The sequence below is a fragment of the Cyprinodon variegatus genome, unplaced genomic scaffold, assembly GCF_000732505.1.
Source record: "Cyprinodon variegatus isolate N-32 unplaced genomic scaffold, C_variegatus-1.0 Scaffold233, whole genome shotgun sequence".
Classification (NCBI taxonomy): Eukaryota; Metazoa; Chordata; class Actinopteri; order Cyprinodontiformes; family Cyprinodontidae; genus Cyprinodon; species Cyprinodon variegatus.
This window is the reverse complement of record NW_015150686.1, coordinates 659,304-674,487: the sequence shown is the minus strand read 5'-3', so window position 1 is coordinate 674,487 and position 15,184 is coordinate 659,304.

Sequence of the window (15,184 nt, the reverse complement as noted above, 5' to 3'; positions counted from 1 at the left end):
GAGTCAGAAGACGGGTTAGGCAAACACATCAGAGGGGAACAAGCAGGCTCAGAGTTCGAGAGGAGGAACCGGTCAGGATCAGGGGGTCAGAACACAGGTACGCTAAAATAAGTCTCACCAATAGGCTTGAAAATAATCTGGCACAGATGACTGGTCTGAAGGCTGGTTAAATAGAGACTAATGCAGGTGGATTACATGAGCAGGTAATGAGAACTGGGCAGAACTAAGCAGGTGAGTGAAATGAGTAAGCAGACCAGGCATCAGCTCTGAGATCATGACAAAAAGTTATTAATTTAAATAACAAGTTAATATATTGTATTTACCCCATCAACTCTTTTACAATGCCTGCTTTGTCTAAAATATTTAAATGACATTTTTTTTTAAATTGAATATAAGTCCAAAGCCCACACTAATTTAATATTACATAACTGTATCATTTAGACACACAGAAAGGGAACGTTAAGGATGAGAAAACAATGTTTTTTTTTTAAATCACTCACCCAAGAGAGGCATATTTTCTAGTACATATAGAGGCTGTTCTCTTTGTATCGCCCTCTAATGTTACTCTACAGGCTCCATGATGGTTTCCTGTTCTTGTGTGGCTGTTGATGTTTGGTTTAATTTGTTTATGAACTTCACCAAATATTTAAATGCTGTCATGGTATTTTTCTTTCCATGATTTAAATCCATAAAGATTGTCTGTGGTCCCATATTAATCTCTCCCATGCAGCCTTTTTTTTTCATCAAATACTATTCTATTATTTCTGCCAGTCCAAAAATGTTCACATGTGCATGGATCCTCTACCTCTGTTGTCTATCATTGTACCAGTGCTCCCACCTTGACAAAATGACTGTGGATGTATTTGCATGCATGTTCTGACCTCACAAACCTCTTAAACAGGTTTACTCAAAGTCGGCCGTCGAGGCTGCTGTCCTTAAGGTTTTAGAGGTTTCCCTGCTTCCATACAACTCACAACTGATTCTGATGACTGCAGCTCAGCAAAAACTGGTTAATCAGCTGTCAATGAAAATCAGCTTTGCTGAAGCAGGAAAACGTATTTAACCTGCAAGACAGCGGCCCCTAAGGACAGACTTTGGGCATACCTGCTCTCAAATATAGATGGAAAAATTTGATCTGAAACTGTTTACACTTTGATGATTAATTCCATTGCAGGTTGGAAGTTATCACATTTGCATATCCCCCTCCCAGAAGAAAATGTCCTTCTGATCATCAGCATATATGATCTGCATAACTGATTGTGCAAATGCTCTAAATTGATTGAATCTGCAAATTCAATCATTGAAGAAAATTAATGATCCGTGCAACTGATTAGTAGATCAGGTCTTCCAAGCATTTAGAAAGCATAGCTTCTCTGTAATATCTGAAAGCTTGACAAATATTGGAATAAAAATATATTTGACTAAATATGTCTTTGTAATGACAGAATTAATGTTGCGTTTTTCCGCTCATGTCGATCATAAAAACAGCTATACTTACAGATGTGAACAAATTTACACACTCATTGCTGGCTTTAATATGCACGCTTTACCAGTGACATTTGCACTGACAATAATATGCTGGAATCAAACACAATTTTTAGGATTCAGGATGATGATCCACTGAACCATAGTTACAGCATGAGACAGACTTTATTTTAAAAAGTGTAAAACAAAAATTAAATGAGTGTAAATCTTTCACAGAAACTATAAACCAGGTGAATGGTAAGAAGCTGAAAATAATGAAATAATGAGCCCAAACAAAACACTGACGGAGGCCATATTTTAAAACAAGGGAAATCTAAAAAGAAGGAGAAAATGACTAAATGCTGAAGTGACATTTCAGAAATAGGCAGGGCAGAGATGTCTTATCAAATTAACTAGAGCTCACTTCTGGTTTATCAGTGGTAAAGTTAGTTCACTTCTTACCTGATGTTAACCTATTTGTGACTTTGAAGTGACTCGAAAATGATTTTTTTTTTCTTGTGCTAAAAATAAGAACAGCTCTGTTCCACTTAGCTGACACTCTAATTAAAGTAATAATAAAATAAGTCTCTTTAAGTTACAAAAGGTTATAGAGAATGACTGGCGATAAAATGGGGAAAGAGTTGAACCTTATAGTGCAATGGAGACTTAACCTTATTGCTGCCCACATGAAGCCGGTTTAGCACACTTAAGTTGAATTAAAAGTTAATGCTCTCAGTATCATTAAAGCCGATCTCTTGAATTCCTACTGGATCACTAAATAACATAGGTAGGAACTATAAACTAATCTGAAGCAAACTGGTTAGACTTCCAGAGGATCCCAGATTAAAACTAAATGAAGTCTGGTGTTTTAACATGACAAAATGTAAAGAAAAGTATGAATATTGGGCTGCATGGTGGCGCAGTTTATACCACTGAAGCCTTAAAGGAACAATGTTTCTAGCTCGATTCCCATTTTACGGTCTTTGTGCATGGAGTTTGCATGTTCTTCCTGTACTCCCAAGGTATTCTGGCTTTATCCCAAAGTCCTAAAACTTTGTCCTTAAATTGTCCTTAGGTGAGAGACTGTCTGTACCTGGGTCAATGTCTCTGTGTTCCCCAACGACAGACTGGCAACCTGTCCAGGTTGTATCCTGCCTCTTGCCCACAGGCTGCCAGAGATAGGCACTGGCCCCACCACGACCCTGACGGAATAAGTGGGAGAAGATGGATGGATGAAAGTATGATTATTTCTGCAAGGCCCAATCGTAGTACAACAAAGGGTAACTTTTACTGTATAAGTTAGGTCAACCAGCTCTCTAAAAAATCTTCTCGGGCCCGGCTCGCCACCCCACACCCGGACCAGACAACCCCCAGCAGTCTGGGGATTGGGAGAAAAGGACTGGGGGGCCTACTGCTCTCTTAGGGATACATCTCCTCCGCTGACTCCAATAGGCACCCCCGTTCTCCCACTAGTGGCACCACCATAGGGCGGCAGGGCCCATGAGCCAGCCGGCCACCTGGGCCAACTCTGCTCTTTCAGCAGAAATGCGTCTTTGTGCTCTCTAAGCTCCCACTCTGCACTTCTCGCTCCACACTGATGGTTCGCTCTCAGCAGTATGGCTCTTCCAGCTCTCGCTACTTCATAAACTATATGTGGTTGATCATCCTCTTCCAAGCGTAAAAAAATCCTTTTGTCACTATTTCATTTCTTCCAGTTCACAGGAGGTGATGCTAAACATTCTTTAATTTCTACCAAAAGGAATCACTAAATTATATCCAAAGAAAATATCTAAATGAATTCTATTTATTTTTGGATAAAGACCCAGGTGAAAAGGTACATAGATCTTTGAATATTTCTCTCTCATAGCTCTCGTTTCTGTCTATTTAAATATGATGTAAATGTTTCCTTCTATTGTTATTAATACATTTTTTATGTTTCTTTTGAATATGTCAACATTTTAGTTAGTATATTCATTCAATTTAGGTCTGGATTGCGATGGCATTACAAGACAATTATGTTCTCTGTATTTTTTTTTATATTAAAACCTTGTGAATTTAAATCTAATCGCCAAAGTAGAAAGATGAATATTTTTGTTCTTAATATTTATTGATCTGCATGTAATGCATAATTTATTGCAGATCAGGAAGTCTTTGCTTTTGAATGGAAACCTTGTATGTTTAAAACCATTCTTTTATTGTCCATTTTGTTAGCTTGTCTGTCTGCTATTTCAACCAATATGATGTGTTCATCTAGATCCGCTCTTTTCACTGCTTTTGTGAGACACTTTTGTATAAAATAGGGCATATAGTCATAAAAAAGTTTATTTGAATTCTATAAATCAAAGTTTTCTGCCCAACAGCAATGATGAACGGCACGGCAGAATTCTATCCCCGGCAATCTAGGCAAGAGCTGTTAGTCTGGTAAAGGATCTGGTTGTTATACGAAATTATAAAGGTTCAGTTTTTTTTGCAACATAAAACTGACTAAAATCTTTTTAAGTTTTATTAGACTAAAACAGACTAAAACTATCACATATCATAATGACTAAAATGCCACTAAGACTAATAATAGTTTTCATCCCAAAGACTAAGACCTAATCTAGGCTGGCTGTCAAAAACAACACTGTTTAACACCAAACATAATGTTTTGCATTGTTGCCAAAAAGATTTCATCTGACCCGAGCAAGTTATTCCACATGTTTGCTGTGTCTCCCAGGTGGCTTGTGGCAAACAGATGCAAAATTCTGTATCTTTAAGAAATGGCTTTCTTCCATAAAGGGCAGATTTGTGCAGAATATGGCTGAGATTTATCCTATGGTCTCCCACCTCAGCTGTAGAACTCTGCAGTTAATCAGTCTTCTCCTTGTTTGAGCTGAACGTTTTGAGGGATCGCCAGGTTTTCGTAGATTTGCAGTGGTCTGATACTCCTATTTCAGTTTGATCACTTTCACAGTGCTCCTTGGGATGTTTACAGCTTGGGAAATCTTTTTTGTATTCAAATATGCTTCAAACTTCTCCATAACAGTATATCAGACGTGCCTGGTGTGTTCCTTTTTCTTCTTGATGCTCTCTGCACTTTAAACAGACCACTGAGACTATTACAGATCACGTACATTTATATTTAGAGATGATAACACACAGATAACTCAGAGATCCTCACTGGAAAGCATTTCCTGCACTGAAAGTAAAAGGGCTGATTAATTTTGTTAAATTCGTTAAAAAAGTTTAAAACATCCACTTCATGATTGTGTCCCACTTGTTGGTAATTCTTCACAAAAAATACAATTCTATATCTTTATATTTATATTTGAAGCCTGAAATGTTCGACGGGGCTGAATACCTTTGCAAGGTCCTGTATAATAAGGGTCTCAGGTTTGCAAAGGAATAAGGAAATAGGAGCAAGAAAGAACAACAGATAAAGCCAAGCAACAACCATGAGAAATGGCCCCAAAACACTGCTATTCATGTGAGTCATTGGCATTATAATTTCTCCCACTTCTCTCACCCTAATCTCAAACCTTGCTGGTGTTCCTGCCACCATTATGTGAACCAACAGCCAGAACATGAGCTGCTGCACTGATTTTTTCCCCCTGCAGTGGTTTGATTGCACATAAATAGAAAACATAAAGTGGTAATGCAGGTGAGCTGAATGGATTAAAGATGTCAGAATCCCAATGCATGTGGGAGGAAAATGAGAAAACAGGGTTCCTGATATGAAACTGGTATGATAAGAAAAAAAGGAGAGAATGAAGAATTGCAGCGGGGAAGGAGCCATAGTAAATGAGACTGCAAAGTGTAAAAAATAGCTAGAATGAAAACAGGGATATTAGAATGCACTCCTTATGGAGTTTGGTGTGAACAAAGATAGCTGACACTGCACTTCTACTTTTAATGCTTTTTAAAGGGTTTAATCAGGTCAATAATTTAGAGTCAATGAGCGTTGATCACAAGCTTCACGGTAATATATTCCCTTCACGGTTGTTAGCTGTTAATGGTGTATCATTTTCACCATCTTGTTACCACCAGCACTCATGTCCATTTTTGTTGTATTTTTTGGAGGATTTTGAACACTTATTATTTAGTAGGAATCATGTTGTTCAGACCTGTTAGTATTCTGGTTGTCTCTTTTATTTTGTTCCTTTTGTTGCTAAGGTGGTCAGATCACGATGATTCTAAAAATCACACATCAGGATTTAATGGGAATATGAATTTGCAAAGGGGCTCTGAGACAAAACGAAAAATAAAACAGCAGGGAGGCCAGGTGCGATTATCATTAAATTAATCAAAGCAAACAATAATTCTGCTTGAGAAAAAGTACTTCAAGGATTGCAAAGCTATTGAACTCCTGAAGTTAATACAGTATATATCTGGGAAAATAATTTTTCCAAGCAGAATAAATGTAAAGGTTCGGTCCACCACTGTACAAATGACTGCATATAGTATTGAAGTTATATTCAGACTCTGCTGCTTTTAAGTCTTTTTAAACACTGTTTTTCTTTTACTTAACATTACATCTAATGCCCTCAGAGACCAACAGTTTTCATTTCTAAATCCCAAATCCTTCTTTGCACTTGTCATATGTATAGTTAATGGGTCACTTAATGTGGAGATGAAATAAACACCCCTGGAATAGAGGTAATTCCAACAGATCAGTTCCATCTATCTCAAAGGCAGTGGCTGTTAAAATCCCAACCCATAAAGATTTAGTAGAAACTATCATGCTCCAGGCCTGTGTGCAGGGCTGGGTAGTCTTTCTTTATCTCATCTCTGCAGGGCGTGACGGGCAGATGCCCCTCATCACTGCTGATTAAAGCCCCCTCTTAAGGAGCAGAGACCAGGAGGAGAGCATCAGTTCTTTCTCGCTTCCATCGCGGTACATAACCAAACTAACTCTACTCCAAGTTTCCTCCGAGCCAGATCTAATACTGTGTCTCTGTTTTCCCTTTAGAACCAGTTACCCAAGCCAGAAAAACTTTAAGCCACAAGGGAGCTGGATTCCTCTGATCACCTGCCAGAACTAGTCCTCCCCCTTGAAGCTCACCTGCCTGTCCACCCTCCTAAACCATCCGCACGAGAGAGAGAGAGAGACGCTGGATTTGCAGGCGGATCCCGGACATCACCCCCCTGGCTGCACTAGAATTTATCCTTTTCTGTTCACTCTATCTTCACTGTACAACAGCTAACTATAACAGTACCCTAACAGTGACGCATTGAAGCTGCAGTATCATATTGTCACTGCTTTAAGTGGAAAAAAATAAGTGTTGATACTCCTCTTAATGAGATAAAAGTATGGGAAAGAAACAAGAACAAGAAAACAAAGCCAGTTCTTCAAAAACAGCAACATATGAACAGAACTCAAAATGCCATAAATTGCTTATTAGATACAAGACCTTCTAAAACATTTGCTCAAGAAAAACATGGAGCTCTTTCAAGTCTGTCCCAAGCTGCCCCCTTTCATCATGAGTTCAGTATGTAATTAATAGTTAAAAAGCTATAGTTGAAGCTGCTTTGTTTTGTTTCATCCAGTTCACGCAACCAGATGATTTGCTTTCAGTCTTTTTTGTAGAGCTGGATATGCAAACGTTAATAGAAACCTATCTCTGTTCAGGGTTTCTACTTATTGGAGCTGGATTACCCATCTCTCATAGGTTGATAAATCCAAAACAGCTTGGCAAAGGGAGCGTTGAAATAAACATGTGATCAGGCCTATCAAAATTATTGTGTAAATAGAAATAGTAACATAGATGCTTACATAAAATTTAGGCCTCAAATGCACTGTTTGAATGCTCCATTTTTCCCTACCTCACCTCCCTCTATTGTTTCTCTAAACATTGCGAGATAGACTTTTGACTGTTCTATATACACAAATAAAAATATAAAACCATGAGAAATGGTTCCATGTTCAGCCTTCAGTAGGAAAAGGATGAAGAGAAGGAGCGATATCAGATGCAAATGATGGATTATATCTTATGAGATTTAAGGCACACTGCGTTAACATGTTCTTCAGGTTTTGTTTATCCCGTGCGAATGCACAAATCAAAAGCAGATTTATGAGGGTGATTTATTTATTACATGGTATCCCAAATAATGTTTATCATCTGTGATTAGGGCTTTATCCTAACAGCATGTATTTGAAGAGTTTTAGTTATGTAACATACTCGCTGTTTGGTATGTTCCATCAATTGTATTTTATTTGTTTCCTCCTTTAAATCCCTCTTAAGATTTGTTGTCTTTGTTAAGTTTACTCCATGATAATGAAAACACAGTTATTTTGTGTGGAAATTAATGCACTACCATTAGTACAAAGTTTGCAATTTTTTAAATCAAACTTAAAATTTTTTCATCTCATTTATTGCAGCTGTTTTAAAGACAATAGTATAGAAAGGGTTTTGTGGAAATAAAGAGAAACAAACAGAGAATTCTGTATTATTGTTAGTTTCCAGTGACAGAAAAGCATACAGCTTTTTCGCTCAGGGCCCCTAAATGTCTAGCACCATCCCTGATCTTACCTTTTATCAGAAAATACATCACAGGCGTTTTTACAGTGTCAGGTTCTTTTCAAATGCGCTAATTTCAGCATGTGGGGATGGCAATCCATGTAAGCTGCTCAGGCTAGACTTATGGAATATTACACTAAATGTAGTGGCATTTATTCTACCCTAAAGGGAAGCCACTCAGAGCTGATGAAGATGGAGCTAAAATAAATAAAGCAGTTTTATTTTTCAGTTTCATTTATGTACTGCTTTGTTTTGGTTTACAGCATTAATTGCAATTTAAGACACATTTCCTAAACTTCCAAAGGTTTGCGTGTCCTAAAAATGGTACAAACGTGTTTGTAACTGAGCATAAATCTGCACTATGTTTTATTTTCTTTTAGGTTTCTTCATACCACTCTCAAACTGAAAGCTATTCCTAATTCCTAATTTAGCACCTCTTATTTAGAATCTTTCAAGATCAAGGTCACAGTATAACATTTGTTTAACAAGTTTAAGTATACTGCCTAATACGTTCTTGTTTTTAAATACTATGAATAAATCTGTTAACTGGTAAAGTTTCTCTTCTGGAGCTCAATGCCAGTTTTGTTAATGAACATTGTCTGAAAAGCGCTGAAAGTCTTAAAATTATATGGAATTATTGGGGTGCTCTGCTATTTCACTGACTAGGAAGTGATAGAAACACTTTTACAGTTAAAAAGGAGTGGGGAACAGAGTTTAGTAAGAGAATGTGACATTTAATTAAATGGAGGTTCAGATACTCTCCTGCTGTTTCTTACATAGTAGAGCCTGTGAACGAGCATGAAGCAAAGCTGTTGCATGGTAGAGTGGGCTCCTGATGAATGAACCCACTGCTGGCTGGTGAAAGTGCTGCATTACTCAGACTTAAAGTGGCTTTACTGACATGCACACATATTGCGATTAAAGCAGAATGCACTCAAATCACATTTTTGAGGCATAAAAAGTCAAACAGCTAGAAACTTCTAACAGTTGCTTCATGCTGAAGACATGAATTACACTGAGATTGCATCTTTGAATTCTAAAAGGTACCAAGCTGAGTTAAACTGATTGTAGGATTTATGAGCTTCTAATGATGCATTTGCGATAAAGTACAGCTCTGTTAAAAATAATCCTTCCTCACAATATTAAGAAGTAAGCTGTTATGTTATGTTTGTAAAAACAAAATCACAATCTGTAGTTTTACTGGTATATTATTCTACCACTTCTGCATTCTTATATCATATTTGTCTATCTCTGGCAGTCTATGCGCGAGAGGCGGGGTATGCCCTGGACAGGTAGCCAGTCTGTCCTAGTATATAACATTTTTAATATTTAAATTTACAGATTTAAAAATGTTTAGATTTCTCTCAACTTAATAGGCAGGGTTTATGATGAACAATAAACATCCATGGCAAAAAATCCTTCAAAGTCTAAGTGCTCTTTATAAAAAAACATTCTTTCACTCTTTATCAATATTTTTTGATAGTTCATAAAAGAAGCAAACAGGAAGATTCTGTCCTTGAAGGCTTCAGATAGCTAAAATATGCCCTTAGACTCCCCTCAACTCCATTGCTTTCTTTAAAGTTCTCTATGCAGCCAACCTTGTCTGTTTTCCAACCTTGTCTGAATGTTTAAAGCAGCTCTTGGTTATTTATAACGGTTTTATACAACTTGATAAGTCTATTTAATTTAGCGCTGTAAGCTCGAACTAAAACTGCTGGAATATAAAAGAAACTAAAGAGACAGTCGCTGTTATTTAACTATACCATACAGTAAACACCTTCTTACTGATTGGCTTGCATCAAGTTTGTTAATATAGTCAGTTAGTCTTGGCTGTTACTTTTATTTCTTTTGACAAACAAAACCTTCCCCATGTGACACCACTAAATAAACTATTTTGCATAATTTATAGAAATGATGCAATATATTCAACTATTGTTGAGTGTTTTCATGAATGTTTTAGATAAACATTTGTAACATGATTGTCAAAAATTGTGCAGGGTATTAACTGATATAGTGCAATAAGTTCAATATAATCAAAAGAAAAAGAACCATATTGTTGCTAAAAAGAAACCTAAAATAAATAACACACTAAAAAAATAAAAATTTGTTAATTCATTATATGTGCCTTCAATCATATTTTAACTCAAGTTAGAGCAGTATCTATTTATTTTTCAGAGGTAATAAAACATTTTTACCACTAAAAGGCCCTGTATAAATAGTATTAAGCTTGATTGGAGGCAAAAATAGCTTTTTGGATTGTTAAGGTGTCTCACTGATTGTCAAACCATAAGTAGGTACACTGGCCACTTCCAGGAAAAATCAACACTGTTCCCTGTATTCCATGGGAAGTGGGTAACTGCCTTCACTGTGTTTCACATGTGTTTTGTGATTAAAGTTTTGCCTACTTTGTGTTGTCTGTCAGGTTCTATTCATGTTATTATTTGATTCTACAGACATGGTTGGAATTGGGCCTGGGTATGAGCATTGAAAATTAACAAAAAAAATAATGCAGTTAATCATACTTAGCAATGGGAGAAATCTGTTTTAACATAGCACCAGATGAATCTGGCTTATTTAAAGCACTTTTTGGTCATTTATTGTAAATTGGGCTGAAAGGAAAGGGGGTGTGAGAGAGGGAGAGAGACATGCGGCAAAAGACCACAGGCAGGATTCGAACCCAGGTCGGCCACGTCTAGGACTAAGGCCTCCGTACATGGGTCGTGCACACCAAGTATTTAAATGTGATTCAAAAGTAAAACAAGGGATATATGTAAGAACCTAACTGCTTTTTACAGCACTGCACCTCTTAAGATTGTATAATTACTTACTCGCAACAACACTTTACAAAAAGAAACAAAACAAAATCATACTACTTAGAGAGGAACCAAATTTGTCTTATACATTTTTAGATAAAGTTAAATCAACTTGACATACTTTAATTAGGTGTCTGATCAAACTACAGATACATTGTGGTGGCCAATTTAAACAAACAGTAATCTAAACTGAAAGAAAAAATGATTAAAATGCAGAAGCCTTATGTAATGGAGATGTGGAATGAAAATTGCAACAGTGTCTTCTTTTAATCAATTATTGTTCAAGTATGGAAACAAATAACAGTTTATTCTAAAAACAGAGCAATACTTATAATAATTAGCCTATCCACTTCTGAATTTGCCAAATGAGAGTTATCATTATCTTTCATTGACAGCAGCTGTCTTTCCTCCATGCAGTCAATACCTTTTTCTTGTGTTTGATATGTTTTACTGAGGGTCTGCTTTAAAAAGAGAAATTAGAAAGTTGTACACAAGGCAAGAAGGCACAAAGTGTTGCTACATTATTATCTGAGGAGTAATCTGGCCCTTCCATACGAGGACAATCCTCCTCCCTGATGTGACTCTGACATGTCAGCCTCTATTGTTCTGCTGCTTTTTCCAAGCACAACAATCAGATCTGCAAAGGTCACAAAGGGAAAAGTATCTCTCTGCTGCAAAAAAACATATGGTTAGACAGGTAGATATATCAGGTATACAATGGTCTGTTAAGGTATCTAATGCTTGAGTGTCTGCAGCATTTTATATACAGAACAAACTTCTTCAAGGTTTCCTTTGTTTTTTGTGCTGCCTCTCTTATTAATGTCCTCTTTCTTGAGTCTGTGAGAACTGATGGGCGGTTTGCTCTTGGCAGATTTGTTGTGGCACCAAGTTCTTTCCGTTTGAGGATGATGGATATGATAATGCTTCAGGGGAACAAAAAAGATCTGGATATGTTTTTCATAACCCCGACCTGACTTCTACGTTGTCCCTTTGAAGAGCTACTGGTCTTTATAGTGTGATGACTCTTGCTTAGTGATGTTGCAGACTCCTGGACCTTTCAGAAATTACATTTATATTGACAAAATCCTGTAACAGGATTGCAAGCACACAGACTGTAGTCCTGTAATTAAGAGTTTTAGGGGCTTCATATCAAAGGGGATGAATAGATATACAGATTCCAAGTTTTAATTGTTTTTTTTTCCACACTCTTTTTAATATACATTTTTATATTTAGTTTATATTGCACATTTTTATGAATAAAAATGGGTGAAAACCAATAGGACTTTTATTACTTTTGCAAGGTACTAGCGCTATAGCCTTTAAAATATCCCCCTGGATCTCAACTTTCATCTGAGGAGCCACCTTTACCCAGTGCTACCTTGAGGTTAAGTGCTTTTGAGAAGCTGGAATCAGCTTTATGATTGCAGGACAAATACTCTCTACATTGAGTCACAACCACTCACAAAATACTATACAATGAATTTCTAGTCATCACACCAAAAGAACCCTCCTTTGCTGTAATATAAACCTTATTAAAACAGTAAATCAACAAATGTTTCTCTAGTTTATATGAAAAATGAGTCTTCATAAAAAGGTTAATTTCTTTTTCAGCTTTGATATTGAATAAACAATTTTAGACTAAAACAACACTTTTTTAACCCAAAGTTGAGGTTTAAAGAGAAAAAAGAAGACAGTGATTATTCCTGTTTAAATCACAGCTAAAGCAACTACCCCTCCTTCCATACAGCTCCCTGTGAAACTGAATTTGTCACATAGAAATGAAGCCTCTCTAATGAATATTTTAGGGGCAGATGAGGAATGGAGTTTTAAACTGTAATACAAAAGAGAGTACTATAGACACAATGCTGAAATATTGACCAACCCACATACAACAATATTGATGTAGCAATATGTAAAATTAATCCTAATACTCATTCCATAGAGTAATTAAAAGGGCCTTGATAACTTATAATATTTTATCCTGTTATCTGTTCACATTTTTTACCTATGTCACCCCGTTTGTATTATGTTGGCACACTGATTAAAGGTTAAAAAATGTTTCTTTTATGTTTAAGATAACATTATGAGTGTTTGTATTGTTACAAAACATTTACAAAGTGTAACATGCAATATGTGTTCATTTTAAGTTGCTTTTATTTGTTCTTGTAGGACCTGGAATATACCTCATGTTCTTTTTACGCTATAGCCTAATACAGTATAATATAAATCATGAGGCTTGGACAAAACATAGTTGAATTTGAGAGTAGTCTGCATTCTTATAGAAATCCGACAGCAATGAAATTTAACATCTTTGTGCAGAGCTATACTCAAACACAAAGAGGAATCCTTTCTCTTTCACCAGCTCATTGGGATTGCAAGCACACTCACACATGGTCTCTCAGTGTAGTGCTCTTTCTGGGTTCACAACCCGGCTCTGCATGACTGTAGGTCTTTCTATTACCCACACACCTCTAGAATTAATGCTCCCTCTTTGTCTGCTTGACCTTTACTGATTTTCTCAGTGGGGGTCATTACATTTCTCTCTGATTTATAACCCTTGATTTTGGTTTTCTTGCTCCTCTTTGCTTTTTTTTTTATATCATTTGTCTAAGCTTTTTGTAGTGCAATTGCACTAGTCACCACAAATCCTCTAAACTCCACTTTCCATGACAGTATCTGGGTTTGCAGCTGCAGAGCAATCAATCAATAGCTGCAATGAATTTTCTAGCTTGTGTAGGGTTGGAGAAGGATCTAAGAACAAAAAGTGATATGGAATGAACGTTATGAGGTTTTAAATAATGAAATATAAAAACGTGAAACAAGACTTACAGGGGAATGAAAGACCAATAGTAGATGGTAATAGATGGACCTGGGAAAGAACAGCTACAATCAGAGAGCTTAAATGGTGGGGGAGGAGTTTACAATGGCACTGCTATGAATGTGAGATAATATCTGGATAATGATGAACAGTTGAGGAAATATAGAACAGACAGAAGTCAACCAAGAATAAACCGAGTATGTACAAAACAAGGGAAAGAATTATCAACATCATTATTAATGCTGCTAATGGTTGTGGTGTATTATGCAAAGCAGTTAAACTAATAGAGAAGAAAATACTAGATTCCTCAACTTCAGTTAAGAGGAAGAATTTTTATTGTCATCATGAGATAGTCCTGTTGAGACACCAGGCTCAGAAAACACATATAGACCTCATACAGAAAAAAAAATAAAAAACATTTATTGAAAAAAGCAAAGCAAGCAAACTTACGGTTTGTTTACACTGAATGCAATTCCAGCAAATATTTGGCCTCATTCACATGATGCCACGTGCTACATTATATAGCATCAGCTTCTATCTGCAGCCTTAACTCAACATGGCAGAACCTGATTTTACTGAGCCAATGCTTTATTTAATTTGGAAAGCCAAATAACAGTGCCAGCACCGATGCCCCTGAGTCAACCAGAGATGCTCCCAGTTCAGGACGTCCTGGAGCTACGTCTCGATGACTGTTGTTTCGCGCGATATTTCCATCTGAGCAGGATATGAAAGTGTAATCCTGCTTCAGAAGAGGACCATCAAGACAACAGAGTTAAAGTGAGGAGGTTTTTTGGAGCTCAGACAGGAGCATCTGGTGAACAGATCAAGAGGAAAGACAAGGGGTTCACCACAACAGGGCAGAAGAGATGATTGGCCAGGACCAGCTCTAGAGATAAGGGAATACAGCAGCAGATTGGAGCAAGACACCGGGCAGAGAATGCATGTACAAATCAACATAAAAGTTAATATTTTTTTGACTTCAGTGAAATTTGCTCCAGCTATCGCAGTTTTTGCTTTCACTTGCAGGGTTCGAAGTACATCTTTTACATATGGATGACATGAACATTACTCACTGTGGTCATGTCATTTGTGTTTTGTGCAAACAAACCTCTATAGAACACCCTTGAAAATATAAAACATCAGAAGAAAAAGCCTTTGTTAACTATTAATAGAAATCCTGGAAACATTTAAGTAGGTATATGCATCCTTGGAAGAAAATGTGCTCATTGAAATGTAGCATGTAGGTTTTTCCATTAAGTATAGCTTGTCAAAGCATTCAATGAAATAGGTTGCATCAGGGGTGTTTATGTGTGTATAAACATGTTTTTTTCTGAAGAGAGGTGAATGTGCATCTGTACCAATGTGAGTGTCTAATTGCAGGCGAAATATTGCCTACACACCTTGGGGGAAGACACCCTTTATGAAAGTCTATATGTTTTTGGATTTAACATACCGGTATTACCGTGGTACTATTATTGGGCTGTTGTAGAAATAATCATACTTTCATCCAACCATTTTCGCCCAAGGTACTATATAAATATATATATATATATATATATATATATAGATCTATATATATATATATATATATA